A 13,801-nucleotide genomic window follows, 5' to 3' on the forward strand; every position below is an offset into this window, starting at 1 on the left:
CACGTCCACCACATCCACCCACGTCCACCCATGTCCACTCATGTCCACTGATTTCCACCCACGTTCACTCATGTCCACTCGTGTTCGCCGAAGTCCACTCATCTCCACTCATGTCCACTCGTGTCATTCTGTGTACATATTATAGTGTGTGTTCAGGCTATTTGGGGCTTGTACAATCATATGACAGGATTGGGAAAACCACTCCCTGGAAGGTATCTGACCTATGAGTCATCCCAGAGGAGCTAGAGAAGTAGGAAGAGCAAAACTCTGAGCTGAGGGGTGTGGTTTATTCACTAGCATCAGGACCTGCCCATCACCTGCACTCTGTAAACCAACTGAAGATCCTAAAACAGGAAGTAGGAACAGCTCCAAAGGGGCGTGGACTTTGAAACAGGAAAAGAAGGAGCTATTTGGGCTTTTCTCAGGGAGTGGCTCTCAGTTCCAGAGAGCAGAAGGCAAAGATGGCACTGTCCTTACCAGTGGCCACCTGGGCCCTGACAAAGCCAGGCCTGACTGTGGCCAGGAAGAGCAGCCGCGCTGCACCACACAGGTTTGGTTGCGCCTTCCACCTCTGTGTACTTCAGGAAAACCAATCCGGGCAAGGAGAAAGGGACTAGGGGAAAGGTGAGGCTTCAGGGGGCCAGAGAGGAGCCCACTGTAATGGAGAGACAAAAGGCATTCAAGTTCTCCCTCTGCCACTCCGCTCCTTATGTGGTCTTGGGCAACACACTTCTGACCTGTAGTTTCCTCCTCTATAAAATGAAGATGTGAAGCTGGGTGTGGTTGCTCACACCTGTAATCCCAGAGACTTGGGAGGCTGAGGCAGGAGGATTGCTTGAGCCCAGGAGTTCGAGACCAGCCTGGGCAACCTAGTGAGACCCCCCACCTCTAAAACAAATGAAAACAATTAGCCAGGCACCGTGGTGCATGCCCATAGTCCCAGCTATCTGGGAGGCTGAGGTGGGAGGATAGCTTGAGGCCAGGAGTTGAAGGCTGCAGTGAGCTATGATTGTGCCACTGCACTCCAGCCTGGGTGACAGAGCAAGACCCCATCTCTAAATAAATAAATAAAATGGAAATATGCTCTCTATCCCATGTGACTGGTGAAGATTAAGAGATAAAAAGATGTAAAAGTACTTAGCCCAACCTCTGGCACAGGGCAGGATCCCAGAGACAGTGGCTGTGGATGAGAAAGAGGTAACTAGTATAAGAAGGTCTGAAACCCAGGGTAGGAAGATTTAGGGTCTTCCTTTGGACTGGGGCTGCTGGGACCAAGGCAGGACCCAGAAAAACAAGAGCAGGTGCAAGCTGAAGTGCCTGTTCCTACTCAAGGAGCAGCGAGTGCACAGTGTTAATCATTTGATGTCAGACTGCCTGACTTTGAATCCTAGTAGCCATGTGACCCACAGTACATTTCTCTGTGACTCAGTTTCCTCACCAGGAAAATGGGGATGATATAACAATAGGATCTAGCCTGTGAGCTGATTATGAGAAGTAAATGAGTTAATGTTTGTAAAGTGCTTAGAATGGTGCCTGTCACATAATATAATCCCATACAAATGTATGCTAAATGAATGCAAATAAACCAGGCTCCTATGCAGATGGAGAATTGGGTGCTGAGAAGAACTCAGGTGGCCTCAGGTAGAGGGAGGAGGGCATCCTGCCTCTCTGGTGGTAAGATCCACACCCTTTAGAACCTCGTGCTCTCAGACTTCTTTTCTCCTCAGGTAGCCGTGGTGTGTTTACTCAGAACAAGTTACTCTTTTAAGTCCTCAAGCTGCCAAGGGTTTGTTAAGGGAAAAGTGGATGTTTCCTCATGTGTTGCTGGTGTTGCTGTAAATTGGTTCCATCCTCCCTGGGTTGTGTAACAAAAACCACGATACTGTTCATATCCTTTGATCAGATAATCCCACTTTTGGGACCATATCCCAAGGAAATAAAAAAGCAATTTGTACAGAGATGTTTATGGCAGCACTATTCATAATCGCTCAACCTCGGAAGCAACACACATGTACAATACTAGGGAAATGGTTAAGCCAGCTAGGGAACATCAGCACAAAGGAATAGTACACAGCCATTTGAACTGGTAAATGTAACACGGAAAAATGGTGAGATGTGCCATATTCCTAGAAGGTGCCAGGCATTATAAAAATGTCAGTATTCCCCAGGGTAATTTGTAGACTTATCAAAAGTCATATGAGAAATTTTCTTGGAACTCAGAAAAAAAATGATTCTAAGTTTCACATGAAAGAATAAATAAGGGCCAGGTGCAGTGGCTCACAGCTGTAATCCCAGAACTTTGGGAGGCCAAGGTGGGAGGATCACTTGAGGCCAGGGGTTCAAGACCAGCCTGGGCAACAGGGAGATCCCATATCTACAAAAAATTCTAAAAATTAGCAGGGTGTGGCGGCACGCACCTGTAGTCCCAGTTACTCAGGACTGGTAAGGAGGAGCACATGAGCCTAGGAGTTTGAGGCTGCAGTGAGCTACAATGATGCCACTGCACTCCAGCCTGGGTGATAGAAGCGAGATCCTAGCACTCTGGGAGGCCGAGGCGGGTGGATTGCTCAAGATCAGGAGTTTGAGACCAGCCTGAGCAAGAGCGAGACCCCATCTCTACTAAAAATAGAAAGAAATTATATGGACAACTAAAAATATATATAGAAAAAATTAGCCGGGCATGGTGGTGCAGGCCTGTAATCCCAGCTACTCAGGAGGCTGAGGCAGTAGGATCGCTTAAGCCGAGGAGTTTGAGGTTGCTGTGAGCTAGGCTGACACCACGGCACTCACTCTAGCCTGGGCAACAAAGCGAGACTCTGTCTCAAAAAAAAAAAAAAAAAGAAGCGAGATCCTGTCTCAAAAAAAAAAAAAGAATAAATAAGTGAACATATCAAACAATTTTCTAAAGAACAGCAAATTTGGCCGGGCGCGGTGGCTCACGCCTGTAATCCTAGCACTCTGGGAGGCCAAGGTGGGTGGATCGCTCGAGGTCAGGAGTTCAAGACCAGCCTGAGCGAGACCCCGTCTCTACTAAAAAAATAGAAATAAATTATCTGGACAACTAAAAATATATATATATAGAAAAAATTAGCCGGGCATGGTGGCGCATGCCTGTAGTCCCAGCTACTCGGGAGGCTGAGGCAGTAGGATCGCTTAAGCCCAGGAGTTTGAGGTTGCTGTGAGCTAGGCTGACGCCATGGCACTCACTCTAGCCCGGGCAACAGAGTGAGACTCTGTCTCAAAAAAAAAAAAAAAAAAAAGATGTCAAAACATTTTTTAATAGGGTGATTAAATGGAAACAATGTGGTGTAGGCACCAAATTGACATTTAGATATAGACATAATCACACTGAAGAATTTAACATAGGAATTAGAAAACAAGGGGGAATGGAGCATTACTCAATAAATAGTGTTGAGAACAGCTTTGTCACTTAAAAATAAATTTAAGCTGGGCCTGGTAGCTCATACTTGTAACCCCAGCAATTTGGGAGGCTGAGGAGGGAGGAACACTTGAGCCCTGGAGTTCAAAATCAGCTTGGGCAATATATTGAGACCCCATCTCTAAAAAAAATAAGAAAAATTAGCCAGGTGCAGTGGCATGTGCCTGTAGTTCCAGCTACTCGGGAGGCTAAGGCAGGAGGGTCACTGTAGCTCAGGAGTTGGAGGCTGCCATGAGCTATGATAGGATAATGTCACCGCACTCCAGCCTGGGTGGCAGAGTGAGACCTCATTTCAAAAAAGAAAAAAAAAATTATTATTTATTTTATTTATTTATTTATTTATTTATTTATTTTTGAGATAGAGTCTTATTCTGTTGCCCAGGCTAGAGTGCCATGGCGTCAGCCTAGCTCAGAGTAACCTCAAACTCCTGGGCTCAAGCAATCCTCCTGCCTCAGCCTCCCAAGTAGCTGGGACTACAGGCATGTGCCACCATGCCTGGCTAATTTTTTGTATATATATTTTTTTAGTTGTCCAGCTAATTTCTTTCTATTTTTTTAGTAGAGATGGGGTCTTGCTCTTGCTCAGGCTGGTCTCAAACTCCTGAGCTCAAAAGATCCGCCCACCTCGGCCTCCCAGAGAGCTAGGATTACAGGTGTGAGCCACCACACCCGGCCAAAAAAATATATATATTTTATATCATAGAGAAATAAATGCAAGATGGATTAGAGAATTAAAATGATGACTATAAGGATGTGTAGCTGCAGGGAAATATAGGTATAATGCAATGTTAAATTTCAACAATTTGAAGAAGATTGTATATCCTTACTGATTAAACTAGGAAAAAGCATAGGACGAAACATTACGACTGATGTAAACAGTTGCTGTTTGAAATTGATGGGATTTTTTTGTTACTGAGGAGGAAGGAGGTTCAATAAAATGGGGAGGGAAGAGGGATGTTGGTGCTTCTACATCTCTGTCAACAGGGAGGAGACGTCGGTGCTACCTGTGGAAGGGCTGTGCCTATACCTGCTCCAGGTCAGGTGGGGGGCCCTGCAGTAGAGATCGGGGCAGCTAGCTGTGGGTATGCACCTGCCTTCTGATCTGACCCTCAACCTGGCCCTTCCTGTCCCCAAACCAGACTCAGATACCTGCCAGCCACCTAGAAGCCAGACTGCTTGGGTTCCAATTCCAATCCTCTGCTTAAAAACTGGGTGACCTTGGGCCAGTAACTTAACCTTTCTGGATCTCAGTTTTCTCATCTGTAAAGTGGGGATAATAATAGCACCTATCATAGAGTTATTGTGAGGATTAAAGCAGTTAATTCACATAAAGCCCACAGAATAGTGTCTGTCTGAGAGTAACTTCTCAGTCCAAGTTGGCTATGATTTGGGTTGGGGTTGAGGGAAGTCTAAGGCAGGAGGCAGACAAGGGTGTTTGACTTCCAGGAGGCCTGTGTCTTCCAGGTCTCTGGCCGGTTTTGAAGCTGAGTCCACCTGGTTTCTCCTTTGTTTCAGCTGATGAAACAAGAGGACTTGGCTAAGAGGAGGCCTTTGGTGCAGTCCAAGAATCCAGTGTGACACACGGGCTCAGCTGCCGCAGATTCCTCCTCCCCCAGAAGGGTTCAGCACCTGCCCTCCCACCCCAGGGACAAAGACCAGGCTGGATCACCATCAGGGATTCAGGGAAAATAGACTGTGCCTGGGGCTAAAGAGGAGCCAGGTCCTGGGCACTGGGCTGACTAGCCCCTCACCACCTCTGTCCTGCCTGGAGTGTTCGTGCACTGGGCTTCCTCCTCGCTCCTGCGACTCAAGGCTTTGGCTCCAGCCACAGGTCTCCAGGCTGACAGGAAATGGGGATGCTTTGCTTGAACTGTCTCTATTCTTCTTCCTAAGCCAGGGACAGACGGATGGCAGGGGTGGGAGGTGTCGTGACCTGTTTCTTGTTACCTTCCCCTGTATGTCTCCTGTATATATAAACCTGGGAGTCTCCTTGTCTTCTGGGGATAACTTTGTGTTTATTGCCATATTTTACCATTATATCACTCTTATTATAAGTAGCCAAGACAGAGCTTCCCAGGACATAATTAGCGGCCACTTAGCCACATCCAGGAGGAACAAAGGGAGCGGCCACTGAGTCCACACAGGATGGAGAGACTCACAGGGCAGGGCTCTTGCTTGCAAAGTGTTTTGTTCTCCTGGGGACTGAACCAGGTGAACCTTTAAGAGCCCAGGTGGCTACAGAATAAAGTGAATTTGAGCCCTGGGGAGAAGGGGCCCAGGGGTCAGCTGCAGAGAGGAGGAGGAGGCCCGGGAAGGCTGAGGACCCTGCCTGCCGCCGCAGTGAGGCCAGCCCCACATGTGCGACTGAGGACGTTTGAACCGGACGGTCTGGGTGGATTACCAAGACCTTCTTTCATTCATCCGTCTGTGCATTTACTCACTTACTTATCCATGCAGCCAACCTCATGGAGCTTTGCTCTGAGCCCTGCACAGGTCCCTAGGCAAGGGGTTCAGGATGGACCCCTAGGATGTGGGTCCAGCAATACTTTCATTTCTGAATCAAAGCCAGAATCTACCACTTCTCAACCTTCCTGGGATTCCTGGTGACTTTGTAGTTTCCCTGTGTTTGTTATTTTTGCTAACCCCTGTTTGCCTTGTAGTTCCTGGTGATTAGAAAAACAAGCAAACCAAGCCTTAAACACGGGAAGGGGGACATATGCTCACCGCAGAGCTTAGAAGCGGAAGAGACCTAGAGAGGTTGCTGAGAGAGGAGGCCAGGGAGGGGGCACCAGCAGTCAGAGCTCTCCTGTGTGTCCCCACCCCTCCCTCGAGGCCATCACCCTTCCTAATGTCCCCAACCCCCTTCCCTCATCACTTGTTCCTTTCTCCACCCCCTACTCCCCTTACATGTCCCCTACTCAAACATGGGGGTTCTTGTATTCTCATATCTCCCCCCTCTGGAGCCTGGCCTCGGGCCTGGGGTGCTGGAGAACTTGGGCTGGGCCTGAGCACCGCCCCCCTACTGAGCAGTCCTCTGGGGTGAGCGCTGGCCTCCCAGGGTCAAAGGTGGCAGCTTTATTTACTCACAGCCATGCTCTCACTGCCCAGGTCCTTTCATCATTTTTTATAATGGAAACAGCCCAGTGGCCACAGGCGCCCTGGGAGGCCACCCCGCCACCTCCCCTCTCCCCCAGCCCCAGACACAGACACTTGTATCCCTCCAATTCGGGCTCAGGTTTCTCAACAAAGTACAGCTTTGCTCTCAGGACGGTTCTCAGCTGTCGACTTTATCACATCCTTCTGTCTGTTCAGGGCCCGAGCCCGAGGAGCTGGCGTGTGAGACAGGCCGCGGGAGGCTGGGGGCGCGGCGTGAGAGTGGGATCCGTGGTGAGAGCTGCGGTATGTATGGTGTGTCTGTGTAGAGAGCGTTTTTGCGCGTGCGAGAACCCGCGTGAGTGTGTATAAGCATGAGTATTTGGGGGCAGGTATTTATTAATATACAGACATATATACAATTGTGAGTGATGACTGGTGGTCACAGGAGTGATGTATGCGTGTGTGTGAGTGCATGTGCGTGTGTGAGAACTGAGCATGCCCAGCTGTGTGTCCGTGTGCACGTGTGTCCGTGTGTCGATGCATACGCATGTGAGCGGAACGAGCGTGGGCGTGTGCGCATGAGAACCTGGGTGTGTGTTAGTGCGTGTATCTATGTCTGTGTGTGAGCAGTTACGTAGCAGAACCGTAGCCAAAACACGTACACGGGAGCCTGCCTGGGTGTGCACATCCTACACATATTGTGTAACAAAGTGTATCTAAACAACAACATGAACAGACCTCAGGACTGTAATGTTGAGCGACAGAAGCCAGACAGAAGTTGACGTACTCTGTGATTCCGTTTATATAAAGTATCAAAATAGTCAAACTAATCTGTGGTGTAAGGAGTCAGAACAGAGTCCCCCTTGGGGGGACATTGTGCCTGGCAGGGGACATGAAGGCGTTCCTGGGGTACAGATAATGTTCTGCTTTTATCTGTTTCCACAGGTGTGTCTACTTAGAGAAAATTCATTGTGCTCTATACTCATATATAGTAATAAATCATAAAGTACATATATAACTTATGTACTGTCTGAATATGTTATAATTCAATATAACCCAAAAAACAGAACATGGAGACGGTCCCCTGCACCTTCCCCCACATCCTTCACCCGTGTCCGTATCACTCACCTTCCCAGCTTGCCCTGCACTCTTCCTCCTCCCCACCCCTCACAGCCCTGAAGGTGAGAGGGTGTTGGGCATGCAGGAGGCATGGGACCCTGGGTGGCCGAGCCTGAGTGCCAGATGCCTGCCCAAATCAAGGCTCTCCTCGCTGCGCAGCCCCCCTGCTCTCCTCCTCCTCAGCTTTCTTGGCCTCCCTCCTGGAGCTCACTGGTCCCCGTCTAAGGCAGTGCCCCTGGGGACAGAGGTCCGATGGGAGAAGATTTGACCCCAAACTTCAGGAGCCCACAAGCTGAGTCAGGGGTCAACCCTCAGGGGTGTGCACAAATGTGGCAGTACAAGAAGATCAGCCACTCCACAGAGGGACCAAACACATATGGAGGGAGTGCGTGGCTGCAGGGCGTGAGTCAAGGATGGTTTTTTAGGAAAGAAAAAGAGGGGGTCTCCTGTCTTGGGAGACCCTGTAAAGGCTGACCTTGGTCACACTATTTAAGCTCCCAGGATCTGGTTTCTTAATCTGTAAAGTGAGAGAAAACACTTTGGTTCCAGCCAACACCGTGCAGTAGTCTGTGCCTACGTGTGTCTGTGTATTTGTGATCATGTACGTGTGCCTGCGGGTGATGCGTGTGACTGTGTGTGTGCTGGGGCCTGTGTGATCAAGTGTGCCATGACCCCACGTGTGTGATTTCATGGGTGCGTGTGCTCATGCGCCATGGAGGAGGTAGGTAAGTAGACCGCATTTCAAATTACTTCGTCCTGTGATCCTTACACGCACTTGCCTGGCCACATGTCCCAGTTTGGGGTTCAGAATCTGATTTCTGCCGGTCTCTGGGACATAGGGTCTACACTGGGAAGGGGGCTGTGCTTCCAAGGGGTGAGGCCCAGCCTGTCTCAGCTCCCCCAACTCCCTCCAAGTGGGGCTCCGACTCTGAACACATACACTATGCTTCTCAGTCTGGCGCCTGCCTTGGCACCCAAGGAGCCTGGCTCTGTCAGCTCCACCCCAGGCCTGGGTCCCTCCCCAAGTCAGGCCCCTCCCACCTTCTCCCAAACCTGCTCAACCTGCCTGGCAGCCCAGCATCGCCCAGAGGTGCCTCCCAGAGGAGGGATGGATGGGAAGAGCCAGCCCACCTGAACCAGGGGCAGCAAGAGGTGGGAGGGCAGGCTGAGCCCTGCAGAAGGGGACAGGAATTAGGCTTGATGCTGTGCTGCAGCCACAGGTTCCTTGCTACTTCTCTCTGACCTAAGCTTGCGGAGCCCTCTCTGCCCGCCCCCTTGTCTCTCTTTCCTACCTGGCTGAACCCTGAGAGTGATCCACTACTTCTCCCCACCTCCACCCCCAATGGCTCCCTCCTGGCTCAGCTGACATTTTAACTGAACCACCCAGGGGGGGAATAGGGGCATTGTCACCTCCAGGAGCATCCTGGAAGCATGGAAGGGATGTGAGCTAGATGTGAGCCACCCCTTTCCTGCCCAGGGCTCCCTGTGAGGATGGGGCCCTAGCTCTGGGTCCTCAACCAAGAGTGAGCCTGTACCCTCCTCAAGCATGCTGGGTGCCCGCAGTTAAAGTTATGTGTCTACAAACAAACCCACGCAGCCATCTCACCCTCCTTGATGGCAGAACGGCCAAGACAGTGTTCCCCCTTTCAAAGGGATGAGAAACATTAACATGTGTACACAGATGTACAGAGTAAAAAACATTTGTTGAACACTTACTATGTGCTAGAGGCTGTTCTAAGAGTTTTACACAACTTAGTTCATCTTAACCTTCACAGCAATCCTATGGAGTAAGTACAGGTTATTATTCCCATTTTAAAGACATGAAGACTGAGGTACAGAGAGGTTAAGTGACTTGGCCAGGATCAGATCTCCAGTAAACAGTGAGTTCAGGATGTAAACCCAGGCTACGTGGCTGGGGAGCCTGTGCTGTCACCACCACGCTACAACATTGCATAATTACCCCAAGGATATACACACCTACTCAGTTAAGACAAGTCCTCTCACAAACGTAATTATATAGAGAAATACAACACTATTTAGTTGTTAATCATCACTAACATTTATACAGCATTTATTTACAAATCACTTTCACACCCAGACACAATGCCTGGGAAGGAGGGTTGTTACCCATTTAGCAGATAACACCTAAGGCTACCATTTATTGACTCCGCTGGGGCTCAGCTATTTGGCTGAGAGTGGTTCATCTTTTCTTCTCTGCCCTTTCTCTCTTTAAATAAGAGTAAGGGTGCTTAGTAGTAAAATTAAAACAGGACAAAAGGGAATACAGTGAAAAGTAAAAGTCTCCCTGCTTTCTCCTGTCATCTCCATCGCCAGAGGTATACCCTTCCACAAATTGTCAATACACACACAGACAAATAGTATTAGAGATTATATGTGGTTTCTAATCCTTGCAATGAAATCCTTATGAAGAAGCTCTTTTCTCCTCATTTTACAGATTAAAAAATCTCTTAAAAGTAGGGCAGCTCTCCAAGGTCACTCAGGCACTAGAGTGGAAGTTAGGATTGCAGCTCAAGTCTTCCTGCCCTAGAACATGTGTCTCCACTGCCCCTGTCTTCTCCATCCCATGATTGGCACCATGCTGGCCCATCACCCTGGAGCCAGGACTCCACTGCTCGTGTCTTAGGGTAAAGTGAGCTGTGCTGGAAAAGTACATCCCTTTTGGGAACCCAAGGGGTTGTGGAGCTGAGCTGGTTGGTGGGGGGGGGGGGCGGGGTGCCAGCCTGGGAACTTAACCAGGACTGCTGCAGGGCCCAGACCGGCCAAGGGATGGGCTCTCAGGATGCCCCCTCGAGCCCACAACAGATCTGCCCTCTGTCTCTGGGAGAGGGACTGAGCAGGGACAGGAGACTGCTACTTATCCAGCTTCTGGGGTCAGGGGAGGCTCTGGAAGCCCCCTGCCCCTGTCATGATTCCTTCCGGGTAAATTTTCAGAAGAGTCCCCAGACCTGTCCTCAACTCCTCTTTGCCTGGGGACAGGGCCCGCTCCCTGGCAGGGCTGGGACCTTAGGAGATGTGCATTAAGTCTCAGCCATAACCCCATCTGCTGAGGCTTAGTAGACTTCCCCAAGTGGCTGGTGCCGTGGTGCCATGGCATTCTGACCTGGGCAGCAAGACTGTCCCTGCTGGGTCCTGTGTGCCTTGGGCTTGGGCCCAGTCCCCACACCTCCTGTCTTTGTGTGGAATCTGGAAGACAGGCCAGGGGTGGGGCCAGCTTGGATCCTCTCCTCCCCCAGTCCTCAGGGGGCACTCTTTGGGACAGGATACTCAGTGAAGTACCCCTTCCTATGTGGCCAAGAGGGAGCTTGCCAGGGGCTGTGATTCGTGAGGTCGGTACTAAGTGGAGGGAGAGAGCGTCAAGGTGAGGCTTGCACAAGCCAGAGGAGGAGTGAGGTTGGACCCATCTCTCCACAATTTCTTGGCCAGGCTGACCCAGGGACAAGGCCTCCCTGAGAGCCCACCCCCTCCTTCCCTGGCACACGGCAGAGCCTCCCCAGGTCCCCATCACCTCCAGGACTGTGTCTGCACATCTTAACCCAGACTTGCTACCTTTGTAGCCCCACAGCTCCGTTGTGATCAGGGTGGGCACTTATGGGACACTCCACTTCTCTCTCTTAACTGTAATAGCACTGGACTGGGAATCAGAGAACACAGGACTGTCCCCAGCTTGGCTTCCAACTGACTGAAGGATTTTGGACAAGTCACTTCCCCACTCTGAGCCTCAATGTACTCACTTGTAAAATCTGAGCGTGGGACCCCATGTGGAATCATGGGGATCTGGGGATGAGCGGGGTGTGTGGGGTTGGCAAGGGATGCTCTGCCTGCCCAGCAGAGCGGGACCTCTCTCTAGGGGGCTGGGGTGGGGACCCCCAGAAAATGTTATTGCTCAAAAGGAGAGGATGTATGTGCGTTTGTTTTGTGTTTATGATTGTCTACATGGTGTGTGCATATGTACATGAGGGCATGAATACACATGTGGGGCTCTGTGTGTTTGTGTGTGCACAGCAGCAGCTAATTGATCCCTCCCTCCCAGTTGGGGTGGAGGAAGGGGCTGAGAAGGCAGTCACTCATTAGGAGGCAGCTAATGGGCCCAAATGGCCTTGTCAGCAAAGGCTGAGCTCAGATGAGCTTCCTCTCGAAGAGGGGCGGGGGAGATATGAAATGGGAAGGGGAGGGGGAAAGAGAGAAAAGTAGGGAAGGAGGAGTCAGAAAGAACAAGGAGGCGTTCCCAGGAGAAACCGTAAGGATTGCAATGTCCTGACTTTGTCCCATTGATAAATACTCCTACCTGTGTGGAGAAAAAGCTCTTGCTTTTTCTCACTCAAGGAAGTGGAGGGTAGGAAACTGGTGGGGGAGGGAAGGAAAGCACACGTGTTCCTGTGCCCACAGATACGGGTACAGTAGCTGGCACACACGTGCCCACGGCGCACACATGCCCATACCGCCCAGCACTTGAGCATGTGGGCTGTGTACGTGTACATGTGCACTCTCAACACGTGTCATGCACGTGCTCACCCAGAGGCACAGACCTCACCCACCAACCTGGGCACACAGAAGTGTGGGCATGTGCCCGCGCAAGAAGGGGTACATGCGTTCACCCAAGGGTGCCAGCTCTGTGGGGTTGCTAAAAAAACAGACGATTCATGTGGTGTGACACATAGTGTACTAGAAGAATGGCCCGGACACCAGGTGCACATGCGGATGGCCTCCCAGGATCCCCTGGGGACCACCTGCTGTTCTCTTTGCCTGCAGCCATTTTCACACTGGTGGGGACTGGGGATGGAAGCCAGAGCCACCAACCTTCTCTTCACTCAGCAGAGGCCTGTGAGGGGGTCCCCTCCTGCCACTCTACTCCACTGCATCATTCCATCACCTTGCCTGATGCCTGCCGTTGCTTACATATTTTCTTGCTTCTAAAGCAGGAAAACGCTTATGGTGTGCCTTGATACTAGTAAATCAGCAGAAAGTCCAGCTACTCGTGGCGATGGGGGAGCTCTCCAAACTTTTATTTCCTAAAGGAATATTTCTATCTTGCATCATTCACAAAGAATATTTCAGAGGAAATAAAGAGCTGACTCTAAAAATGTTATGAGAAAATGTAAGTTTAAGTTAAATAATTTCAGATTAAAGAAGTCTGTTTAAAATAAGACAATAAAAGCCATAAAGGAAAATATTAACAAATATACTCCATCTAAATTTAAAACTGCTGTATGATAAAAGGCAAGTGACACTGAAAATCAAGCTACTAAAATATAACAAATATTAACTTTTTTTTTTTAAATAGAGATGGGGTCTGGCTTTTGCTCAAGCTGGTCTCAAACTCCTGACCTCAAGCCATTCTCCCACCTCGGCCTCTCAGAGTGCTAGGATTACAGGCATGAGCCACCTCACCCGGCCTAACATTCAGAATTAAGAATTCCAACATACCAATAAGCAAAAAGATTTTTAAAAACCCAATTTTAAAAATGAGCAAAATATATGAACAGGCAATTTACAGAAACAGAAATGCAAAGTCTCCAATGAATTTAGGAAAATATATTAAACATGTGAGAAATTCACTCATAATTAGAGAAATGCAGATTAAAACAAACATAAGATTTTTTTTTTTGCATGATCCATTAGATTAGCAAAAATCCAAAATACTGACAGTATCCAACTTTGGAGAGAGTGTCCATAGTGGGTCTTCTCATCCTCTCTTAGAATTGCCATAAATTGGTTCAGTCATCTTGACACGAATTTTTTGTGTCATCCTTGTGCAGAGGCCATGCTAATCTTCTCTGTATCATTCCAATTTTAGTATATGTGCTGCCAAAGTGAGCACCTCCGGTGATTTTTATGCACATTCAAGTCTGAGAAGCACAGCTCTAGGCTAGCATCTCAAATTCCCTGATAATTAGGATCATCTGGGATATTTATAAAATGATGCAAATTCCTGGGCTCCATCCTAGACCCACCAAATCAGAGTTTCCAGAGGAGGGAGGTGGGGAAGCTGTGTATGTGACTAGTATCATAGGTGGTTTCATGGTTTTTTTAACGCTCAATTCTTTTTTCTTAACTAAGCCTGTGACAGATTACCAGGTGATTCTTATCACCACAGATGCTTGGGAAACGTGGTCAGGGGTCCCCAAG

The 13,801-nt window shown here is 49.3% G+C and overlaps 1 pseudogene; it reads right to left on the reverse strand.

The window, feature by feature from the left end:
* Window positions 1-13,379: 13,379 nt before the first annotated feature.
* Window positions 13,380-13,493, reverse strand: LOC123650476 (annotated as a pseudogene).
* Between the last annotated feature and the right edge of the window lie 308 nt (window positions 13,494-13,801).

Source organism: Lemur catta, chromosome 14, assembly GCF_020740605.2.
Source record: "Lemur catta isolate mLemCat1 chromosome 14, mLemCat1.pri, whole genome shotgun sequence".
Lineage (NCBI taxonomy): Eukaryota > Metazoa > Chordata > Mammalia > Primates > Lemuridae > Lemur > Lemur catta.